Raw genomic sequence first — 24,175 nt, forward strand, 5'->3', positions numbered from 1 at the left:
AAAAATCATAAAGTATACTTTACAAAGATAATGGAATTTTTATCTTTGTGGCATCAGTGTGAGGGAGCTGCTGCTGTTACCCCATTTTGAAGGCTGGGAATGGGAGATTTAGAAAAGTGAAGGATTTGCTTCAGGAACAGCCAGTAAGCAGTTGGGGACCCAGACTTGCTCCTCCTCAACAGATGAGACACCTGGGGATGTGGTACACCCCAGTGGGCCTGTCAGATGCCGGAGGATTATTCACTTTGGTCCATCAAGAGTGGAGCCCCTTTGGTGTGATGATCACTCGTGGCTAAAGGGCCAGACGCACCCAGCAGACGCCACAATGCAGTCTGGAGCAGGGATGAACCTTTGCCTTGAGATCAGAGCTCACTTTCAGAGAGTCCTATCACTGGGATTCTGCTTGCTTTCTTTAAGGACCCTGAACCTAGTTTGTCTTAATAACAGCTTGGGCTGAAACTCATACTCTCTCCTGTCTGCTAGACGCTGTTAGTGACTCTGAATTCAACCTGGTGACTACCTCCTACTAGGGTCACCCTCACCAACAGTCCCTGGGCATGTACTGCAGCCCAGGGCAGACCCACTGCACACAGACTCAGCACATAAACTTCCCAGAGCCATAGATGCAGGGTGAGAACAAGGATGAGCAGAATCTACAGGAGCTCTTACTTGGATACTAAGAAAATGTGGGAGAGGGGGTAGGCTCTAGAATAAAAGAAAGGCCACAATTAAACTGAACACCCAAATGTCACTGTGCGGTCAAGCTCTCTCCCCACCAGAAGGCAACTTAGGGTCACTTCCAAAGTTACTAAAGTAGATAGAGGTCAGGAATGGAGTCGTTCTACACAGGGCACAGAAAGATGCATAGCTAATGGGAAGAATGGAAGCCAGGTAATCACAATTTTCCATGCTGCTTTCTGAACGGCACAGAAAAAGGCTGGATCAATGAAGACCTGCATGCTAGGAGACACACATTTGCACACACATTGTGAGCTTTCCAAAGGGGTCACGGGTAGCAGTTATGTTTTTATTCCAAGTATTGTATCCCATCTTAATATAGCCCCGTGTCCTGGTCTAAAGGTTGGAGTATTGGGCTTTATTATTTCTTCAAACGCCTACACCTCAAGTATTTTTAACATGCTGGCTCAATAATTCCTTCCCACGGATCCCCCCACGTGATTGTCTATTTGTGCTCACAGAAAGGTCCTGCTTTTCATTCCTAGTCTGGGAGCATGGGGTGGTGTGGAACATAGAGCTCTCTGAGTTTTCTGTGTCTTAAACAGCACATTAGGACCCCTCGGGAGTTCTCAGGCATTACCTTTCTGGAATATTAACCATAGAGCAGATGGGTTTCTTTGTTGTTTTTCAAAAGCATTCTACTGGGCTTTTCCAGGCCATCAACACAGTGGTTCTAGGAGCTGCAAACCTGTCCACGTACCGCTTTGGCGGAGCTATCTCTGTTAGTTGGCATTCCTTGCAGGAGAGCTCTGAGTTCATTTTCCAGTCTTGTGAGCTGTTACCAGGGTATACAACCATGGTAATGGTTGGGGCCAAGAGAAAATGCATCAGCTGACATGGAGGCAAGATAACACCTTCGGGTGTGACGCCCAGCACATCTTGGGAAATGGCATCCTGTGGGTGTCCCAACCAAGTGACCCACAAGCAAGCATTTCTCTGAAAAGAAGAGCAATATTCCCCTTTTTTGAGCAGTAGAAAACAGTGTGGACCAGAGGTTGAAGGATATGGGTGAGCCTTAGTCAGAATTTCCTGATGATCTGCTCCAATGTTCAGCTGAGAATGACCACGGCTTCTCCCCATAAAGACAAGGGTAAAAGACCTCACAAATGTCCTGCAGGTATAGCCAGGGTAAGCCACTCCCTTTCCCTAAGACAGAAGGCCCATTAAAACCCTGATCTCAATGGCAAGTATCTCCCCAAATCACAAGTAAAAACACTAACTTCTGGTCTGCCATTAGAGTCATTTGCTTTTTTCTGGAAACATGGATAACCCCTTATTGTTTAAAAAAAAGATCTTTCCTTTTATCTCACATGTATTCCAAAACCACTATCTTGCTTTGAAAAAAAAAAAAAAAGGAAAAGAAAAGAAAAGAAAAGAAATCATTGTTCAGAGAGCACACAATGTGCTTTGGGTCTTTAACTCTCTTTACCTCTATTGTCCTCCTTCTCCTGCCCACAGACGCCACCGGCCATCACCGGGCCTTCCAGTAAGTTTAGCAAGGATGGCTTGTCTTCCTCTCTCTCTCCACTGGCAACCACCTAAATAAACATGAAGTCTAGGCAAAGCAGAGCAAGTGCCAGGCCACATGCTACTCCTCCCTCTCTAACCCAGTGATTCTCAACGGAGGTGATGCTGCTCCCCAGGAAACATTTGGCAATGTCTGCAGATATTTTTGGGTGTCACAACTGTGACGGGGTGCCAATGGCATGTAGGTAGAGGCTTAGGATGCTCGTAAACACCCCACAATGCACAGGACACAAAAGAGAATGATCCGGCCCAAAATGTCATTGCCAAGGTTGAGATGCTCTGCTCTATTTAGTCTACAAGGCACTGTGACTCATTTGTTCTTTGCACACAAAATGAAGCACCGAACTTGTATATGAGTGGAGAATAGAGCCCTCCACATTCATGACAGCTGGACTAACACTTCTTACCAGGACACATCCCCAGGTCAATCCTGTCTGGACAAGATGTCAATATCATGATGTGTGCTAACTGACTGCTGAACTGAGAAGTGCACGATGTACTTGGCTATGAATGCATTTCCCAAAGGTAGGAGGCACAGTTGCTATAGCCTTGGGCTATGGAGTCACGTGGACTTGAATAATTCAAAATCTCTTCTGCCTTTTAGCTGTGTGAGCTTACACAATGTTATGGTTTGAACCATGTTCCCTGAAAAAGATGCTGAGGTCCTAACCGGCAGGACCTGGGGAATGTGACCCGATTTGGAACTAGGGTCTCTGCAAATGATGAACTTAAGATGAATCCAATATGACCAAGTCTTTATATAAAAGGAGAAATTTGGGCACAAGACACACACAGTGAGAATGTCATACGTAAACGAAGGTAGATGCTGTGTCTACAAGCCAAAGAATGCCAGAGATTGCCAGCAAAGCACCCGAAGCAGAGACAGTAGCATGGAACAGACTCTCTTTCATAGCTGTCAGAAGACACCAGTATGGCCAGCTTCTTGATCTGGACCTCTCTGCCTCCAGGGCTGAGCAACAGGAAATTTCTGTTTTTAAGCTTTCTCTTGTTTATGGTACCTTGTTAGGGCAGCCCTAGGAAGCGAGCACAGGGGACTCCACAGGTCTCCGGTTTCTACAGCTGTTAAGTGGTACCGAGCAAAGTAGCAACTAGCAGGGAGACATGCCCCCCCCCAACTGGATGGATAAGCAGCAGCATCCTTGCTGTGAGCCTGGCTCGCCTCAACGCCACCAGCCATGTTAGCTCTACTTCTGTTGCAACTTCATCTTTTTTTTCTTAACCACATTTTGCCATTCTAATCCAAAATTTAAAAATTAAGTATGGTGTCATTTTTAAATGGAGCATAATGCTATCATCATAGTCCTATATTAATTATTGTCTTGCAATGCAGTAAAAGCATGGACTTGATCCCACTAAGACTTGAAGCATAATTGGGCCTTAATTACATTATTAACCACAATAGCCATCTGTGATGGGAGTATATCAATTCAGAACAACCAGAAACAGGAAAGCCGGACATAGAATTCTACCTGCAAAACTCCCACTCATCATCTTCCAAGATTCAGATGAAGTGTTACCTGCTACATGAGGTTCTTCCTGACCAGGGAACCATCGCTCTTCTCCTTGCTTCCTCAAAGAACTCCAGGGGCAGGGATCCTATTTTGCTCCCAATATAGGCTAACATTCGGCCTTTATAACTTGTCTATAAACTTATTTGGCAACATATATACATCTCCTGTGTAAGTGTCATATAGACAGAAACCACATCTTTTTCATCTCTGAATGCTGTGTCGCAGGTTGTTACATACTTACTAAATGAAGGAGTACACAGTTCTATGAAGACTATGATGTATGATTTTGGGGGGCGTCTGGGTGGAGTAGTCGGTTGAGCGTCTGACTCTTGATTTCAGTTCGGGTCATGACCTCAGGGTCCTGAGATGGAACCCCAATGGATTTCCTACTCAGTGGGGAGTCTGATTGAGATTCTCCCTCTCCTTCTGCCCTTCTCCCTGTTCGTGTGCTTGCTCACTCTCTCTCTCTAAAGATAAATAATTTTTAAAGAGACTATCACGGGGTGCCTGGGTGGCTCAGTCACTAAGCGTCTGCCTTCGACTTGGGTCCTGGGATCCAGCCCCACATTGGGCTCCCTGCTCAGCGGGGAGCCTGCTTCTCCCTTTCCCACTCCCCCTGCTTGTATTCCCTCTCTTGCTGTGTCTCTCTCTGTCAAATAAGTAAAATCTTAAAAAAAAAAAAAGACTATCACATGATTTCTGAAAGGTACCTACATAATCCAGATGCCCTTTTTTGTTTCCATTTTCATAAATGGAAGAGTTCAAATATCCCAAAGAAACCCTGGATTAGACAGCTGCCCCAGCCTCCACTGTTAACGTTGGCTCTTCCTCCCTCTACAGGTTTGCCTCACACACAAGTGAGATCAAGGGACACTCGGAAGAACCCCTGACTTTCTTGATTCTTTTCATCAAGTTACCTGGCCCATGTTTCCCTCCTGGGAGGGCCATCCCACTGCCAAGGAACAACAAGCCAATGGGATCCAGTGATCTTCACCCATGGGTTAGCAGATACTAACATCTTAACAAACAGGTGACAAGTATATTAAAGTCAACAGGGGAGAAAGAAGACCAAAGGATGGATAAAACTATAATCCAAAATAGTAGCTAACTAATAATAGATGCTTGATTACTACAGAAGACCTACTGCAAATTCTGATAGGACTTTTCCCTGGCTCAGAGTTCTAGATGCCATAGAAGTACCCCAAGAATAATATTCTAATATTCTAAGAACTATGATATCAGCAGTGATTAACTTTGGTCATAAAGAGGCAACAGGGGACAGGAGAGGACCCAAGTCAGCAGAATGATAGCTTTGGGGTGAAGAGAGGTTCCTGAATGAGAAGGGGCCCCAGGGGGACATCAAGGGAGGTAGAAGTATTCTATTTCTTGATCTGGATGGGGGTTACATGGGTGTACACAACTGTAAAAGCCATCAAGCTTTACACTTACCACGTAAAAACTTTACTATAGGCATGTTATACTCAATAGAAAGTTTCAAAAATTCAGCAACGAATGAACAGCTGGCTTGGCAGAGCTAGGAAGCCAAATTCCCTAACCACCAGGTTGAGCCTTCTGACCCTTTAAAAAGCCTTGGGAGGGAGGAAGAATCATAGAGAGAAGGGGTGTCTATATTTTCGTTTACATTTAGATGAGAAGAAATCTCAGAATGGAGACCATTCCCTGAAGACCCGGAGGGCCCTGAGTATAACTCACTGCATACTTTTCATCCCCAACACCACAGGTGGGAACCAGATGTCACGCTTATCTTTCCTACAGCAAACAAATTCATGCCTTCAGAATATTAAGCACCAGCTAGAGAAATTTCAAACATATTAAAAGCAAGGCAGTGAAGTTCAAAATACAGATAATCGCTTACAAATTACTGATTTCCTTTGGAGAGTAATTACATTTATAAATATGAATACAGTCTATATTAAACCAAGAAAATGACACTCAAATATCTGTCAAGAGTTTGATGTACCCTTAGGAAAAAAAATTTTTTTTTTTCCTGAAGCCAGAGAACGCATACTAGCATATCCCTTTGTCAAATGGCATTGAAACTGGAAAAGCAAATGGATTTAAGCGACTCTGATCTGAAGAACAGTTTAAAAATTAATGTGTGGCCTGAGCTGAGCTCCCTGGCTACTCCGGGTATCTCCCTCTTTTCCATCAACAAAGCAATATAAAAATGAATCTGACAGAGTTAAGGCAATTTATTAACATGTAAATACAGATGAGGTTGTTTCCCTAATGGCTTAAATCTAACACTAAATGGCAGTTTATTTTTTATTCTTTTCTTTTGTCTTTTTAGAGTCAACCTATAAGGAACTGAAAGGCTAGCCAGATGCGTCATCAGGATCGTCATTTATTATTATTATTTTTGTTTTACAGAGCACTGGTCTCTGTATTTTTAAGATCATGTGCCTACCCCACTGGTACAAATTTTCTGTGCACGTGCATTCCCACTCTTTGTTCACCGATAATGATACACCTGTACTCCCATACTAAATAATACAGAACATTCATTCTAAAACACACACAAAAGTAGAACTAAAAAAAGGAATACGGGAGGATTGAAATAAACACTATTTCAAAATATAATGCTCATCTTCATATTACTGTTTGGTAAATTCAAAAAGTGTAATTTTAGGTGAGACTGATGATGGTTAATGACAAGGGACATAAAAGTACATATCAAATTATCTTGATAACCCATGGTTTCCTTGTCTGAGCCAATTAGAGCCTAATTAATTTTTACCCGGAAGATGGCTGACATAGAGCATGTTGATGAAGCCATTTGTCTATTTTGGGAATGGCGGTTTAGTTACAAACATAATATTAACACATAGATTCACTTATACAGGGATACATAAAATGCAATTGACTACAATATGCTGAAAGCAATTGAAAGCTCATGCATTTTGGCATACCTTTCTTACCACTGGATATCTGCCACAGAAGACATGACCACCTGGCACACAGACCACGTGAGGGCGCCAGCTGCCACGTATATATCAAATATTAATGCAGCTTTCTTTTTAAAAAACATAAAAAATAACCAGTCTAGCAAATACTCTTCCCTGAGCCCCAGTGGTTCAAGGTTGAACAGGCTGAACAAGGTTGAACATGCAGCTCACTTTGGAGAATAATTTTATCATGTATCAGAATTCCCCTGAGTAGCTTAAAGAAAACATAGATTGCAAAGCCGGAAATCAGAAATTTCATTAGGGGTCTTGGAATCTGAAGAGTTTAATTCCAAAACAGGTGCTCTACACCCCTAGCTTTGAGAAACTCCAACTTGGTTTGCACATATGATAGAAAATAATCTGCAAATGACTAATAGACATTTTTCTGCACTTAGAACACTCTTTTCTAGCACAGTAATCAGTTCCCCATCAGGAGGCCTGTTGAAAGAGCACATTTTTGGGCTCCTGTGCCAGAAATTCTGACCTAGTAAGTCCAGAGGGAAGTGGGCTAAAGGATTCCCATGGCAGCCAGCTTTGGACACGGGCACCCTAGTGCCTCTCTAATCCAAACTGGGATCAATTTGTTAGTGAAACTTGCTACCTTCTATACATTGCTCATAGATGACATGGAGTTAAGTGTTTGTAGGATTAATCGTCCCAATGGAAAGAACGACAGTCTGATGTCATAGAGTCAGGACACCCAGCGGTGAGCATGAATTCTGCCCAGAAGTAGCCTTATGTAGGGCCTCTAGGACACCTGGAGGTTTGACCCCCATCTCTGATAACCAAGTTGTGACTCTCTTTGGATAGCGATTCCTTCCCCACTCTTAGAAGAAAAGCTTCCTATGAAGCTTTGGATTGATGAGAATGTGATCCATTCAGAGGAAGACAAAATTCAATGGAAAATTTCCTAGACATTTTCAAGGAAGAATTCTCTTTTCCACAGGATTTTAACCTAGGAAGATATTAGCTGCAGTTGCTGTAGGCAACCCCAAGAAGACTGTTTGAGAAGAGGAGCCAGGCCATAGAGAGAGGTTCCTGACAATGTGTCTTTATGGTCATAAACCGACCCTACCCTGGACTTTGCACTTAAGCAAGATGCCAAATTCCCAGATTTTTCTTAAGGATTCTGAAATTCCCAATCAAAACAATGCTAACACAACTATGCCAGCTATTATCATCCTCGTTAGTTAATTTTCTTCTGTAAAAAATCAAAACCACTGGGGTGTCTCTCAAGCAACTTCCAAGTCTGTATTTCTATTATTTCCTATACAAGTCAAGAATCACTGTATCGGAATGCCTGGGTGGCTCAGTCAGCTAAGTGGCTGCCTTCAGCTCAGGTCATGATCCCAGAGTCCTGGGATCGAGTCCCACATCGGGCTTCTCTGCTCAGCATGGAACCTGCTTCTCCCTCTGCCTGCTGCTCCCCTTGCTTGTGTGCTCTCTCTCTCTCTCTGATAAATAAATAAATAAAATCTTTAATAAAAAGAAGAATCACTGTATCATATTTTTCTTCACATAATAGATTTATTGTGTTTTACCTGTTGTACCTCTTTTAACAATATCTCTATTTAGATATTATCCTTCTTCTGATAATACTGATATCCACTGAAACATGGAACATGCTTAATTTTGCAGTCCATTGACAGCTTTAAAAAAAACAATACTCCTTGGTGTCAATTTAATCACATATTCAATTATTTCTAATGTTTTCCTACTTTAGCACCATTCTTGATGTTTTTTAACATCCAAGAGAAACAAGATAAATTCTACAGAAAGTCACATGAAAATTACTTCCCAACACCACTGTACTTCAGCCAACAAATTTTGGCTTTCCTCAGAATTTATCTGAACAGCTCAGGAATATTTTTCTTCTCTGCTTTGAATTCCTTTTGACTTACCATGCAAGCTGAGTACTGCAGAGTTCATAAAGTGTTCTACATGTAAGTTTCCCTAGAAGTTTTCCCATCAACCTGTCATGGTATTGCGAACCCATGCAAGTTCAAGAACAAATTACCTCCTGGCATCTTTTGCTACTTATCTAGCAAAGATAAGCAAAAATCTACAAATCCAGTTGATGATTTTAATGGGCACAAGACAGGGAAAATCCAGCATACCACTTAGAAACTTACTGAGTAAAGATGCATTTGATCACGTTAAGCACTGAGCATCTTCAAAGTAAACTCATTAAACATGCACTGCCACGTAAATATTTCAAATGGGAAAGACATTTTTACCAGACCGAGACATTCAAAATTACTTCTAAACAACCTCTTCTCTACTCAGTATATCAGATGACTAAGCACCTCATTAATTTATTTGGAAATGGAGAAATTCTATAAACTAAAATTCACTTTCAAGGCAAAAAAAAAGCATGCATGGGGCACCTGGGTGGCACGGTCGGATAGGTGTCCAGCTCGGGGCTTCAGCTCAGGTCATGATCTCAGGGTCGTGAGATCAAGCGGGTCGGACTCCACACTCAGTGTGGAGTTGGCTGGAGTTTCCCTCTTTCCCTCTCCCATTTCCTCTGCCCATCCCTCCCCACCATGCTCTCTCTCAAAAATTTCAATAAATCTTTAAAAAAAAAAAAAAAAGAAAGCATGTATAATCTGGAGCATAACCTTATAAAAGTAAACATGCTGTTCACACAACAGTCTCCCCGCCTTATTCATGGTTTTGCTTTCCACGGTTTCAGTTGTCTGTGGGCAACCATGGTCCGCAGCAGAGGATCTTTGTTCTGATGTATCATCAAAAGACCAGTAGTAGCCTAAGATACCTCACCATGTATATATCATTCATCTTACTTCATCTCATCCCACAGGCATTTTATCATCTCACATCAAGACACGAAGAAGAAAGAGTATAGTACCGTTAGATATTTTGAGAGAAACTACATTCACATAACTTTTATTACAGTATATTGTTATAATTATTCCATTGTATTGTTGTGGTTAATCTTTCACTGCCTCTAGTTTATGAATTAACCTAGGCACGTATATATAGTAAAAAACTCAATCTATATAGTGTTTAGTACTATCCATGGTTTCAGGTATCCACTGAGGGTCTTGGAATGTATCCTCCAGGAATAAGGGGGGACTTCTCTATATAAACCCATAATGGACAGGAAGTCATTTGGTACTGAGTTAGCTGAAGGATACAGAAGAGGTACAGTGAGATACTCTTCTTTTCCTAGATCCGTTTAAAAAACAAAAACAAAAACAAAAAAAACTTTTTAGGATCTTTGCTTTTTCACACTGTTTTTCAAATGTGTATCAAAGTCATTTCTCCTTTTTCTCTATTTCCTCATTCAGTTCATAAAAATTCAGTTCTACATTGTATCCCCTCTGAAAAGGCCAGAGAGAGAGAGAAAAACAGGCAGTGGGCCACTTGTTCAAGCTTATCTCAAACTTCCTTTACTCAGAGACTTTAATTAAATGAAAGTTATGTGCCTTCAATGGACCTTTTTTTGAATTATACATATTCTCTGGCTTTGTTCCTTGCAGGAGGGGAAAAAGAACATGTTCACCTTTACAGATCAAATAAAATGTGATGACACAGCAATTCCGTAATGCTGGTAACTTGCATGATTGGAGATGGAGAATAAAGGACTACAACATTTTCCTTCAATTTCAGTCTGAAAGTGTTCCAAGGGCTTCCAGGGACTCAAAGAGACTAGGTGGTAAATTAAAAAGGTGATAAGAAGACATGCATTTACAAAAGTTGTCCTTCCTATTGAAAACATTACAGTCTTTTCCTACCTCTCAACTTTATAAGAGGTGATTAAAAACTACTACAGTTTTCCATTGAACAGACAGAAGGATTTACTTCTACCTATTATGTCTACACTTAGTGGTCAAAATATACACATCTTGGGAGAAGTAGGGACATTCTACACTGTTCTGTCCCCCATATCCCCACCCCCTAAGAGTCAAAAGCAGGTAGCAGTAACTTTATAAGTTGCCAAATGAGCAGGTTACAATACCCATTACCCACTTGCCCCTGACTAGATTTGGGTTTTTTTCTGGCTTATGTGTAGACACTGCCTCATGTGGGTGTGTTTTCTCTAATCCTGGGAAAGAGCAACATTCATTGTCACCTTTTCTTTCTTTTTTAGAGCAGGCTTTTTTAACATCAGTATATAATTCACCCTCTATTCTCCATAAAACAACATTATTATGTTAACATGTTATATTAAATATGAAACACTCAGAGGTGGCTTGCAGAGGTAATTGTCTTACTTTCAGCAGGCTTCTAAGAAAAGCAAGTTTTGCTTCCCAATATGAAATATAGTAATTAATGGAGTGTCAGGTTACTAATGCACATTTACAAAAATATGAGTGAAATTCGCTATGCATCCCACTGTTTTAACTGCAGACTGGAGTTCAATAACCGTGCTGGCTTTTTTTTTTTTTTTTTTTCCTCTTTTTTCTTTGCATTCGTGTAAGTCTCAATCTGAAATCTGTTTTAAGAAGGCAGGGGAGAAAGTGGTAAGGGAAGGAAGAGTCAATCTTACTGCACTGATGAATTCAAAGGCTTCTTGCTGGAATGATTTCTATCTGGGACAAAGGAGTCCTACCATCCGGAGGCATGTGCTGCCTCTGAGGAAGTCAACATCGACATCCAGCATTAAACAGACAGGGGAAATGCATATTATAATATGGTGACAGCTGAATGGCGTAGAAAAAACTTGAACTTCATGCAAGTCTGAAACTGTGAGCAAGGCATTCAGGGATACTATGTAAATAACAGGAAGTTGTGCGTGTGAAACAAGAAATCCAAATAAATCCCTGCATTCAGCACAAGGCAATGAGACAGAAGTCGGCAGGGTTGTGTCAGACAATGTATTTTAAACAGAAAGACTAGGATTTAAATTCAAGATGAAGATGCAAGTCCAGCTGAGAGGGGTTTTAATTCTGGGTTCTATTTGGGGCTCTGGCACATATACACATGGTCAGATTATCCTCTCCAAGCCCCGCTTAGATCATCCATAATGCTAATGCTAATTTTACCTACTTAGATGCTAATATTACCTACTTAGCACATTTATGAGAATTAAATGTCATAATGTTCATAATTGGCTCAGAACACAATCCTGCACCCAGTAAGTGCGGAATAAAGGATAGTGGTTATTATCAGCATGCTTTCCCAAAGCATATAGCAGGTCTACAACATCCTTCGAGGACGGATCAAAACAATCCGCACAACCAACAAATATCTCCTGCTAAACTCAAAGATGATCTTCCCAAAAGATTTTTTCAATATTCTTCCCCTGAATGAAATCACACAGAAGATTTCTTTCCCCACTTTGAGGTGAAGTTGACATAGACAGAGACTTTTGGGAAATCTGTGACTAGTGAGGAAATGTAACTAGTTCAGATTGAAGGTGATACATGAATTCTGAAAGTTTGATTTTTTAAAAAATTAGCACAAAATGGGAAGAGACAGAAATCTCTCCCAGGCTGAATATCAGGAAGAAAGAGTTGAATTTGAATCAAAGGTAGCAAAGAGGTTTAATGTAGCATGCAAGTACTGACTAATTGGTGGTGGCTGCTTGGCTCTAATCTTCCAGAAGGATTAGGAAATCCAATTAGACTCAGGGGAAAGGATTCTATGATCAGGTAGTGAGGTCTAGCATGGGCTCAGGAGCTACCCATACATAAGGCACTAAGTCATTTGGTACTGAGTTACTTGAAGGATACAGAAGAGGTAAAGTGAGATATTCTTTTCCTAGATCCTGTTTAAAAAAAAAAAAAAATGAATTACCTGCAACTAAGTCTCCCACTGTATATAGCTGCTATCCTCGTGAAAGAGACAAGGTGGACAGTGGAAGTGGAAGGTGGACAGTCCCATGGAAGAGAGAAAAACAGAAGGAGTCCTGCAGGGTACACCCCGGCGTGTACCTTTGAACGACAGATAGAGCAGAGTAGATACAAATGAACAAGGACATCTTTTGGGTAAAGAGCAATATCATGCAATTTTAAGTATTGCTCCAATAACATTCTTACCTAACAGGTTATAATTGACCTTCTACAGAAGTTCTGTCACGGTAGGTGCTCTGGTGAGGTAACCAGAGCATTCCACAGATGACAGTTATGGCTTCCAATAACAACAGAGAGAAGCAAAGGCTGCTTTATACAACCATCTCAGGTGGGGAAGGTAAGGGAACAGAGCACTGCTCAGAGTCAACCACCTAATGGAGAACCCAAGACTGTGGTGGTACAGACAGAACACTGTCCTTGAGATGCTCTGACTGAACGGTCACTCAGTCTTTGGCCCTACACCTTTGTCTCACTTCAGCCAACCAAATATAACTGAGTCTCATTTCAAAAATAATATCTATGACTAGGTACTTACCCAAAGGATACAAACATAGTGATCTAAAAGGGCACATGCACCTTAGTGTTTACAGCAGTAATGCCCACAACAGCCAAATTATGGAAAGAGCCCAGACATCTATCGACAGATGAATGGATAAAGATGAGGTAAATATATACAAGGGAATATTACTCAGTCAACAAAAAAATGAAATCTTACCATAGGCAGCGATGTGGACAAAACTAGAGAGCATTACGCTGAGTGAAATTAAGTCAATCAGAGAAAGACAATTATCATATGATTTCATCACATGTAGAATCTAAGAAACAAAACAGAGGATCATACGGGAAGGGAGGGAAAAATAAAATGAGACAAAATCTGAGAGGGAGACAAACCATTAGAGACTCTGAACTATAGGAAACAAACTTAGAATTTCTGGAGGGGAGGGAGGTGGGGGGCTGGGGTAACTGGGTGATGGGCATTAGGGAAGGCACGTGATGTAATGAGCACTGGGTGTTATATGCAATTGATGAATCACTGAACTCTACCTCTGAAATTAATAACAGAAACTCTGTTACTTAACTGAATTTAAGTAACATAAAATTTTTTTTAAAAATGGTATCTATCAGGGGTGCCTGGGTGGCTCAGTCAGTTAAGCATCTGCCTTTGGCTTGGGTCATGATCTTGGGCTCCTAGGATAAAACCCCACATCAGGCTCTCCACTTGGTGGGGAGTCTGCTTCTCCCTCCCACTCTACCTCTGTGCTCTCGTTCTCTCTCAATTGCGCTTTCTCTCGAATAAATAAAAATAAAAATCTTTAAAAAAAACGACATCCATCAGGGCACCTGGGTAGCTCGTCAGTGTCCGACTCTTGATTCAGCTCAGGTCATGATACCAGGGTCATGAGATTGAGCCCCATGTCGGGCTCTGTGCTCGGGGGCGTCTGTTTGAGATTCGTCCTCTCTTTCTCTCCTTCTACCCCAACCCCCAACTCCTGGCTCTCTCTCTCTCTTTAAAATAAATAAGTAAATCTTCTAAAAACTGGCATCTATGAATGAATGCAAAGCTTGCCCTGTAAAAGGTAATGCTTAAGTACAATTTTCAGTGGAATTCCACCAGGTTTGGGAGTAGGGGGGAGCTCAGAACCATGAGTTATATAGGTCATGACCTACTGAGAGAAGACTTAACATATTTTATTCAAGATAAAGACTGGAGAACAATGGTTAAGGGATAAGTGACTGTCCCCCTCTCCATGTACTTAGGAATTACAACTCATGACTAAGGACACTTGACGGGGTAGAGAGAACAGCAGCCTTCAGGGGCACACAATCTACCTACAGGCGCCATTTATATGCTTTCTGACTTGCAGAGATTCATATCTAAAAACTGGGCAAAACAAGGTTGGACACTACATAATTCTTGTCTTTTGAAGAATTAAAAGGAATAAAAAACTCCACTGAGGAGAGAAACGTATCAGTTTCCTTTTCTGTTTCTTGGCTAAGGGCTGTACGGCTAACCCGACACCAGCTTTGGAGCCTCCAAGTGGGTAAATTTAAATTTCCTTCAGATAAATGTTTTCCCAAATGAGAAAATGCTATTTTTAATGAAACCAAATAGCCTTAATTGGTTGTGATGGGAAGTAAACTCAGAGATAAACACTGCATAAATAATTCAAGGCTTTCCATCTGGGGAAACTTCTTCCTGAATTGGATAACGAATATTCGACCTAAGACAGAGTTTGCATCATTTGAAAGCTAACATTCAAACACACAGTTAAGAATCAAGGTAGCGTTCTGGGACAACTCTTGAGGGTTTCATAAAACAGCTGCCCTCACCCCAAACACCGCTCCCTCCCCATTCTTGCAATGAAAGCAAATTAAAACACTCATCCAGGTCATACTCTTTTATCCTCTCCTCTATCACCATGCTGTTTAATTTAAAATAAATTACTTTGCTCAGTCTTGATTAAAAGGATGGGTAAGAAATGATCCCAAGTTTCCAGGACATACATAATAAAATCCATTAAGTATTAAGCGCTATAATAAACATACAGGAAAAAGTAAATAAGAATACAGAAGGGTAATTAATTCCAATGGTGACGAGGAAAAGCTTAATGGAAGAGTTGGCATTTGGGCTGCGCAGTCACATATCTGAGATTAGAAGGATATTAACAATAATGACAATATGGCTGCATAATATATGTTATTGATTATTTTTATTCTTTATGAATAGCCACAGTTAAGATTTCAGGAGTATTTACTGTGTGGCTGGCCCTGAACTAACTGTTGGCAATGCCACAGCTCACTTCATCCTACAATCATCTCCAGAAGACAGCATCACTATTAACTTTAAAGATGGGGAAACTGACCACAGAGAGGTTACACGATTTGCTCCCTAAACTGCACAGCTCCTAAGCAGCAAAGGTGAGAATCTGCATTCATAACCAGATTCTGGTCATCCTGCCTCTGAAAAGGAGCAGCATTTGAAATGTGATAGTCACTGGGCGCCTGGGTGGCTCAGTGGGTTAAGCCGCTGTCTTCGGCTCGGGTCGTGATCTCAGGGTCCTGGGATTGAGTCCCGCATCAGGCTCTCTGCTCAGCAGGGAGCCTGCTTCCCTTCCTCTCTCTCTGCCTGCCTCTCTGTCTACTTGTGATCTCTCTCTGTCAAATAAATAAAATTAAATCTTAAAAAAAAAATGTGATAGTCACGCTCACAGGTTGCAAAGAGAGAGCCAAAGAAAAGAAAGAGGGACTCATGGCTTGGATAAGAGGGTGCTGGCCCCATTACCCCTGGGAATGGACTACCAGCCCTCGCAAATGTCTTACCCCAGAAAAGTGAAAATTTCCCACCTTCATCTTCCAGGTTGCTTCTAGCTCTCTGTATACAATAACCATGTGCGCACCAGCCCACTCTGATTTTTGAAAAGCTGCCCTGCTTTCTGATGGGCTCTGACAGAGATTTCAAAACTGCATTTCACCAATAATTTTGTTTTCTCTTTCATGTACTTTCTAAATAAATCATATCACCCCTTGGATGGGAGTTGAGTCTTTTTTTTTTTTTTTTTTTTTTTTTTTTACTTTTTTGGAAACTATGAGAGGCTATCCATGATTCTGATAATAAAACTGACAGAACTTTAGAAATAAAACTAAGCCCTGATGTAAGCTTGTTTTTCTACACCGAAATCAAGATGCCCTAAATTCTACACACATGAGAGTTCCCCAAGTTGCTGAATTTCCAACCGAGGGCCAAAAAAGACCTTTCAAAGCACAGGACAATCTTATCTGTCTTTTGAATGTAAAACAAAACCATGTTTCTGCCCTGTTGTTTTTCTTTATTCTCTCCTGCAAAGGGTTCTGTAGGGATTGCATAAGAGGACGAATTCTAATTGCATTATCCCAAGGCAGATATAAAAATTCTTTAATAAAATAAACACCGCCACATTAAAATCATTCTGGAATAGGCAGAAAAGTCATTTGGTGATAATGGAATGTTGATTTAAAAAGTCTTGATGTGTGCTGCTGGAGAGAGAAAATAGGATATGAAAATAAACAATATTGCATTTTGGAAGGCAAAATGCTGAAGGTGTACCTATAGCGTTGATTCTACAAAATAAATATAGAAGCCTAATGAAAAAACATAGTGGGCTTCCTTGTATTTGTCGAGATAATCTTATGTGATCAAGTTAAACAGAGGAGGAAAATGAGTTTTGCCTTTCCATATGCCTTCTGTCTGCTAAAAATGAAAATTTCAAACTGATGAACTTATTACCCCCATTACCCTAATAACCTCCTTGACACCTGTTACTCAATGACAAAAAAAGTATACCCTGAAGAATCCTGGAAATTTATTTTTACTACGTCTTGGTTAACTGTACTTGAGTAAAGGATTTGACCCTTTTACATTGTGGGCATATGACAAAATGTCACAACCTTAACTCCTTATCCTAAGCTCCTTGATGTGGTTCAGAGATGCAAACATGGCATGAATTCATTCAAGGTGACTAATACTTACCTAGCACCTTCCTTGTACCAAGGCAAACGCTAAATGCTGAACACACAGGAACGAACGGGACCACAAGAGTTAACATCTCCAGGAAGCTCATGGGTCTCAAGAGAAAGACCAGGAGGAAACAAGCACCTTGTGACAGATCCTATGCAAAAGAGAGGGTGACCCTGGAACATCTCGGAGAGGCACCCGAGAAGGTAGCTGGAGGTCTAAAGGTTTCTAGAATAAAGCAACTAAGTTGAGAGGCGGAGGAAAATTAACAGCAAAGATTGGCCACATGGGGTGGGAGAGCAGGGGGAAGAAAATTTCAGGCAAAGAAACATTAGCCTTAGGGCCCAGGAATCTAGAAAGAGAGCATGAGGTCTGGAATAACTGTTAGATGATCAGAATGTTTAAATACGGCAAGAGTTTCAGCCCAAGAAGGACGTATTGCAGAAATCACAGGTCTTTAAAGCATGGATGGTGAACCACCGTGGGACATGTGCTGAACGCATGTGGTCACTTGAATCCCACCTTCAAAGCAGCTAAGGCAGGTCTGAATTCTGATCTCTGGATTCACATGCCATTTCCTGGGTTAAAGCCCTGCATCAACTAAAATCTGCCCATTTAAGAGGGATGATGATAATAGGGAATTAAGATGAGGGTTACATGAGGTAAGGAAGGGAAAGTACTTAGCCCTGAAGGCTATCACATGGTAACAGTAAACACAAGGGAGCTACCATCATCACCAAAGTCATCCTTAGGACCACCTCCATCATCATCACTCCCACCATTACCATGAACACCTAATATCTCTATCACCAAAATCACCGGCATCACCATCACCACCATCACCATATCTGGGCAAAAAGGTCTAGTGGAAAATTTTGCAGGCAGAAATGAGAAATTTTTTTAGTTCACCACTTTAATCCAGGAGAATCTCCTAGAATGGGAGATGTTGGGAGGAAAGGCCAATAGGTGATTTCTAAGCACAATGGGAGAAATATGGATATTGCAAGTAAGGGGTCATAGGTTTTATCTGAAGGGAGAGATTTTGGAGAATCTCCTTGCATTACAAAGGGGAAGGAATCCAAGGACAACCTTATCGCTTTGTCAATATCAGACTGAGAGTCCTATGTTTCTAGAACTCATGTATGGTATCATCTCAACTTTGACCACAACAGCTCACACACCAGGAAAACATGCCGGTGTTCGTCAAACGCTATAAGAGAAGTAACAACCTTTTGTGTCCTGGACTTATCAAATCTGGTATCCCAGTAGGCTTCTAAGTCTCCAAGTCAATCCTTGGAGAAACAATGCTGCAGAGAAAGAACCCTGCTGTTCCATGACGTGCGCTCGTGCACGCGCGCACACACACACACACACACACACACACACACAGCAGTAGTAAAGAGTTCAGGGACACCACATATAGTGTGGATGCTGAGCAGGAAACTTCCATATACATTAGCTCATTAATTCACAAGACAATCACAAGAATCAGATATTACTATCTACATTTTATACAGGAAGAAAATGGTCTAATGAAAGGTTATGCATCTTGACCCAGACTGACTAAGCCAAGTAGACAGGGCCGGCCTCAAAGATCACAGTGGTGCTGATCATCATCACCTCAGCCTCATCTCTCCATCTGTCCCTGCAGTGTGTCAACCCCAAAGCTTAGCCTGAGCAAGCCATGCGATCAGAGTTGGAAAGATTATCAAAGCTACTGCACGTGCTGAGGGCACACGGTGGCTTTAAGAGAGAAAAACTCCAGAGACCCAGGCTGGAGCTCTTTCACAACACAAATCGAGGTGTGGACTCATTCCTACCCAATGTCGCTGCCCAAGCTCTGAATTCCTGAACTTCGCTACCCTGTGTTCCACTTCAAAACTCCACTCGTGGGAACCACGTACAACTTCACATAAACTCAGAGAAGGCAAATTGACTTATCTGTAACGTCTCAGAGAGCTTCCATGGGAAACAAAATTATATGTCTTAATCATTACCCACAACACATTCCCCATTGGTGCTCAGTGCTAGATAAATACATTTCTTCAATTGTGCCTTTGTGTCTGGTGTCTTCCAAGCCATTAAAACTGATATTTGGGGGGGAAATTGTCTCCAATTTGGGAAACTTGGAATCCATTTTGGTGTATGAAATATAAATACGCTCAAAAATGAAAACACTTTCTTCTTATGTTCATTAGGAGGAGTCTTTCAAAATTTAGAGGCAATCCTCATGTTATGTTTTATACACGGATGCACCAAGCAGCTATAAAGGCAACTTTTTAAATATTAAACACTTGGAGCTGGTTGTCAGCTGGAAAAGTAACTACCTATAAAAAATACTTAACACTGAAAACCATCAGAAACCAACAATTTCTTATTAAATCTATTTAATGTCAAGAGTGTCTCACTGAGTGGAATAACTTTTTAAAATATTTAACACATAGAGTCACTCGGAGTCTGAGAAGGTATTTTTTATTAAACATACTTAATGATTAGCACTGCTCTAATGCTGGGGGGGAAAGGCAAGTGCTGCAATTGTTACAAAGCAAAGGCACCAAGTGTTTACAGCTGTGATGGTAGTAGACGGGACTCTATATCAAGCACATTTAAGGATCACCAGCTGGAGAAGTCCCTACAAAGACCATCACCCCAAATAGATTCTGAAATCAATTTAACACATAGCCACATTTGTTTCTAGCATCCCTGAAATTAATTTCTTGGAATGGTAAATAATAGTTCTGTGCATAAACTCTCTTCAGATCTACTCCAAAATTGATCTGAAGTTCAAATCTGTGTACCTGATTATGATTCGCCTTGAGAGAAGGAAAATGTGGGACAAACAGCAAAGTATTTGGAAAACCTTCTATGCTTTCACATGGCTATTACTCATCTTGTTTCCACGATTTCATTAAAGGAAAAGAGATTTTTTTCCCCCCTATTGCATAAAAACACTGATTCTTTATGGCAAGGAACTTTTCAGAAGTTTCTTACTAGCCTAAAAATTTTTGTTTTACTTAAGTTGCACACATAAACACTTCTACTCTTTTAAAAAAAAATATATCTCTCGATCTGGATCTAGGTCTACCTATAGATAAATGTATCCCCATACATGTACTTTTGCCTCATTTCAGCTGTGACAATTCCGGTGACAAAGTATTAAAGCATAATTATTCGTTGGATAAATTATAACACATTTAACCAACTGCTCTACAGAGACTACACCACCCTACTACAAACTTCCCTTTCAGTGTTTTTCCACCTTTGAAGGTAGTCCTGTATCACCACCTAGGGTATGTGTAGTGAGACAGATTTGTGGAGAAAAAGAAAGAACAAAAATCTCTTTCCTTTTAAAAATTACACATCCGGGGACAGATTGGTTCTTTTAATCTCCAAACCAAACCCACAGAGTTTTATCTCTATTTAGCAAGTCAAGAAAGAGGCTAAGAAAGGTTAAGCTGGAAGGAGAGGAACTTTTGTCTTTTGACTTCACCCTCTCTATTGTTCCAACACATCAAGGCTCAGTGCTATAGACTGAAAGGCTGTGTCCCTTCAAAAATTCTTATGTTGAAGCCATAACTAACGCTGTGCAGTTTTTGGAGATGGAGCCTTTGGGAAATAATTAAGACTATGGGGCCCTCATATGGGATTAGCACCCTTACACAAAAACAGCAGAGAGCTCTCTCTCTCTCCTAGGGCAGAAAGAAGGGAGCATAGGAACAAGAGCCAAACTCCACCGCAAGATAGCTGCCACCTACCAAGCCAAGAGAAGAGGCCTCAAAATGGAACCTACCTTCCCCACCCCTTAATCTTGGCCTTCCAGCCTCTGGAATGGTGAGAAATAAATTTCTGTTGTTGAACCCACTCAGTCACTGGTATTCTGTTACGCAGCCCAGGCTAACTAAATCATTCAGCCACAGCTGGGAGATGCTAGACGGATTGGAAATTTGACTAGAGATGAAGAGTCTGATTTGAGCGCATGAAAACAAGTCTATGTAATCTGAGCATCTAGACCAGAGGTTCTCAAATGGAGGCCATCTTGCCCCGCAAAGAACATTTAGCAGTATCTGTCCAAAGGTGGGAGGAGGTACTCCTGGCATCTAATGAAGAGAGGTCAGAGATGCTCCTAAACATTCTACAAATCACAGCACAGCCCCCACAACACAGAATTACTTGGTCCAAAATTTGAGTAGTGTTGAGTTCGAGAATCCCTGTTCTGGAACATATATTACGCCCTCAATAAATACTGTTGCTTGAGTATATGGATGAAGGCAAAATTACTTAGAGAGCACAGCACCTTCCCTGCCAAGCAGGCCAGTGGCTATAAGGAAAACCAGGCACTGGTCCTTCTATGGGTGTGTTCATATTCCTGAATTTCCCAGAAGCACCAAAGAAGTGGGAGGTAGGGGTGACAGGCATAAACTCTCCAGGTGAGAAAGAAGATATCCAAGTACAGAGGGCACGTGGGCAAGGAGAGGCAGATTAAAGTCAAGACGTGAGTCTACGAGATACTCCCTAACAATATCAAGAGCCAAACTCCATCAGCCCTATAACCTGGCACCAAACCAACATAAAGGATGTATCTGGATATAACTGGATGTATTCTTGCATGAGCCCTGGGGTCAGAATGCCCAGGTGCCCATCCTGACCCCTTCATTTAACTGGCTGTGGGTTGACAGGCATTGCTAATTTAGCGACGCATGGCCTCCATTTCCACATCTGTAGAGTGAGGACTTAAAAAAGAACTTTCCTAATAAGGTTATTGTGAGATTAGATAATGCCCAAAAAGATTATTATCATTAAATAATTACCATTACTGGTGTCTGTACATGAGGGAATGCTACGTGTGTGGTACTGGGGGGGGGAGGGGTGGCAATTAAGCATTGAGTTATCTGAGGTCACAGCTATGCCCATGCGTGCGCCGTCCCACGGCCACAACAAGGAGGAATGGAGAGTGCCCCGGAGGCCCCAATGATTTGCTCATGGCCATTTAATCAGAGGATAGTACAAATTACCCAGCATTTGTCTTCTGGCTTGTTCTGCAGCATACTGCCTTAGCTACTGCTTTCCTTGCTGTTTATTTACACTGTTTCTTTTTGGACTAAAATCTCAGTAAAATTGCTCTGGGGACATTTTTATCTTTTCCCTTCCTATGAAGTTGCATATATAAGTAAGCTATTAGAACTGAATCAGGCCAATGAATCACAGTGAACGCCAATAAAAGTGAGGCAAAAGCATGCCTGAAGGCAACACCCTCCATTTATTTAACTCTAGAATGGATCTCAGGACACAACGGAAGCATCAGACATAAATGTCACATTCTGAGGTCTCCCGGTTTCATCCAATTCCCCTTGAAGTGGTTGGCCACTGTCCTCAAATATTGCCGGGGGCTTAGATAGAACGAAAGAGGACTTAGAAATTGGGAAGAAAAAAGGGAAGGATTTTTAGGTTCCAGCAACCCAGGATTTAATATTCTCCAACATGGATTTTTTTTTTCCCCACCTAATCTGGAATTCCACCTAATCTGGAACTCCTTCCTTGGAGAGCTCCGAGATACCCCAGGTCAGGCTCACCCCCTTCAAGGCTTTACTTCAATGTCACTTTCTTCATGAGGCCTATGAAGTTGTCACTCCTGATCCCCAATAAATCCCTGGCCCAAATGATAATGCACAATCTTTTTCCCAGAGCACTTTTCAGCCTTCTAACATATGATACTTTTATGTTTTTTTGGTCTGCCTACTCCTTGTTAGAATGCAAGTATCTTGATAATAGCATTCTAACAAGGAGTAGGCAGACCAATCTATCTTGTCTACTCACTGATAGATCCCCAGTATCTAGAGAGCATCTGGCGCATAGAAAGCATTTCATAACATGTGGGACTAGCACTGAATTAACTGAACATCGATTCTTCATCCCTAAAACCTAGAGTTAAAAGTTAACGGTGTTCCCACCAATGGTCAGACAGGCGCCTATCACTGTGTGAGATGAACACACTTTCCAGTGCCGGAGAGAACGGCTACTCTCGGTGAGCCCTGCATTTAAAATGAGGAATTTGCATGGGATGTGCCCACCAACTTTCTGCCTAGAAGCTTATAGCTCCTCCATTAGAGAATGATAAATGTCATTGTCATAATCAGAAATTTTCTGTGGTTTTCAATATGCTGGCTTTTTATGCTGAAAGCCAGAGCATTAAAGCAATGGAAGGGGTAGGATTAGAAGTCTATGAATGTCAGTGGCAAGGTTTCATATATGTCACTTTGTAGTAATAAAGGACTTCAGAGAGAGTGCTGGGGACTAGGCAGCATAGAAATACTAGCATTTAAAAAAAAAAAAAAAAAAAAACAAAAACAGAGGATAGTGAAGACAGGACCAAAAGCAAATATATGAGAAAAATGAGGGCAAACTCAATTAATCATTCCCTGGCTGACATTTTAATGCATTATTGTTATAATTACTCTGAAATGTCCTGGAGGAATCTACACCTTCTCACCCCACCCTGTCTATCTGTCAGGGCATGAAAGTCAAACTACAACCCTTTTGATTGGCTTTTATGTTTCAGGGAACTACCTCCCTGTTTCCAGGTACTGCAAAGGTTGTTTTTTTTTTTTTTTTTCCTTTTTTTGGGAAAGATCAGTCTTGACTGATGACCAGGGATTCATGTCACTCTCTTCTAGCTTTGACTTGTCAGTAGAAAAGAGAGAACAGTCTTCAAAATGCAGGTCTGAATGCAGTGCCATTTTCAAGCTCCAAGCAGAACTCTGATGTTCAGATTTCAACTTTTAATTTGCCCCTGGGGTTTTGCTGTTCTGATCTGGTGGCACTAACTTAGTCAGGGGCTGGGGGCCTGCCTGGGAGGAGCCCACAACGTAGGGTTCCCGCTCTGCATCGGAACGCTTAATATTCTCATCCATCACCCGAATCAATACGAAGCAGTCCTGGTCCCCAAAAAGGAGCCAGGGGTGAGGACAGCCACACAGACTAAGTTAATTTAAAAGTAATAGAGTCAGATTGCTCCCATTACATTTATCAAAACAGCATTTCCAGCAACAGGATGAAGGCCAAGCCCACCATAGACGATCACCGGAAAACCCAGCAAAACCACAG

The 24,175-nt window shown here is 41.4% G+C and overlaps 1 protein-coding gene across 5 annotated transcripts in view; it reads right to left on the reverse strand.

Annotated features, from left to right (window-relative positions):
- Nucleotides 1-24,175, reverse strand: part of PTPRG (protein tyrosine phosphatase receptor type G) — a 707,992-nt gene that overhangs the window by 229,448 nt on the left and 454,369 nt on the right. The window contains exon 1 of one of the 5 annotated variants that reach the window (XM_047690549.1): nt 4,039-4,098. The exons of the other annotated variants lie outside the window; for them this stretch is intronic. The gene's annotated coding sequence lies outside the window, so the exon portion shown is untranslated. Of the gene's footprint in view, nt 1-4,038; nt 4,099-24,175 lie in introns of those variants that run through there. 5 annotated transcript variants of the gene reach the window in all.

The sequence above is a fragment of the Lutra lutra genome, chromosome 1 (genome assembly GCF_902655055.1).
Source record: "Lutra lutra chromosome 1, mLutLut1.2, whole genome shotgun sequence".
Classification (NCBI taxonomy): Eukaryota; Metazoa; Chordata; class Mammalia; order Carnivora; family Mustelidae; genus Lutra; species Lutra lutra.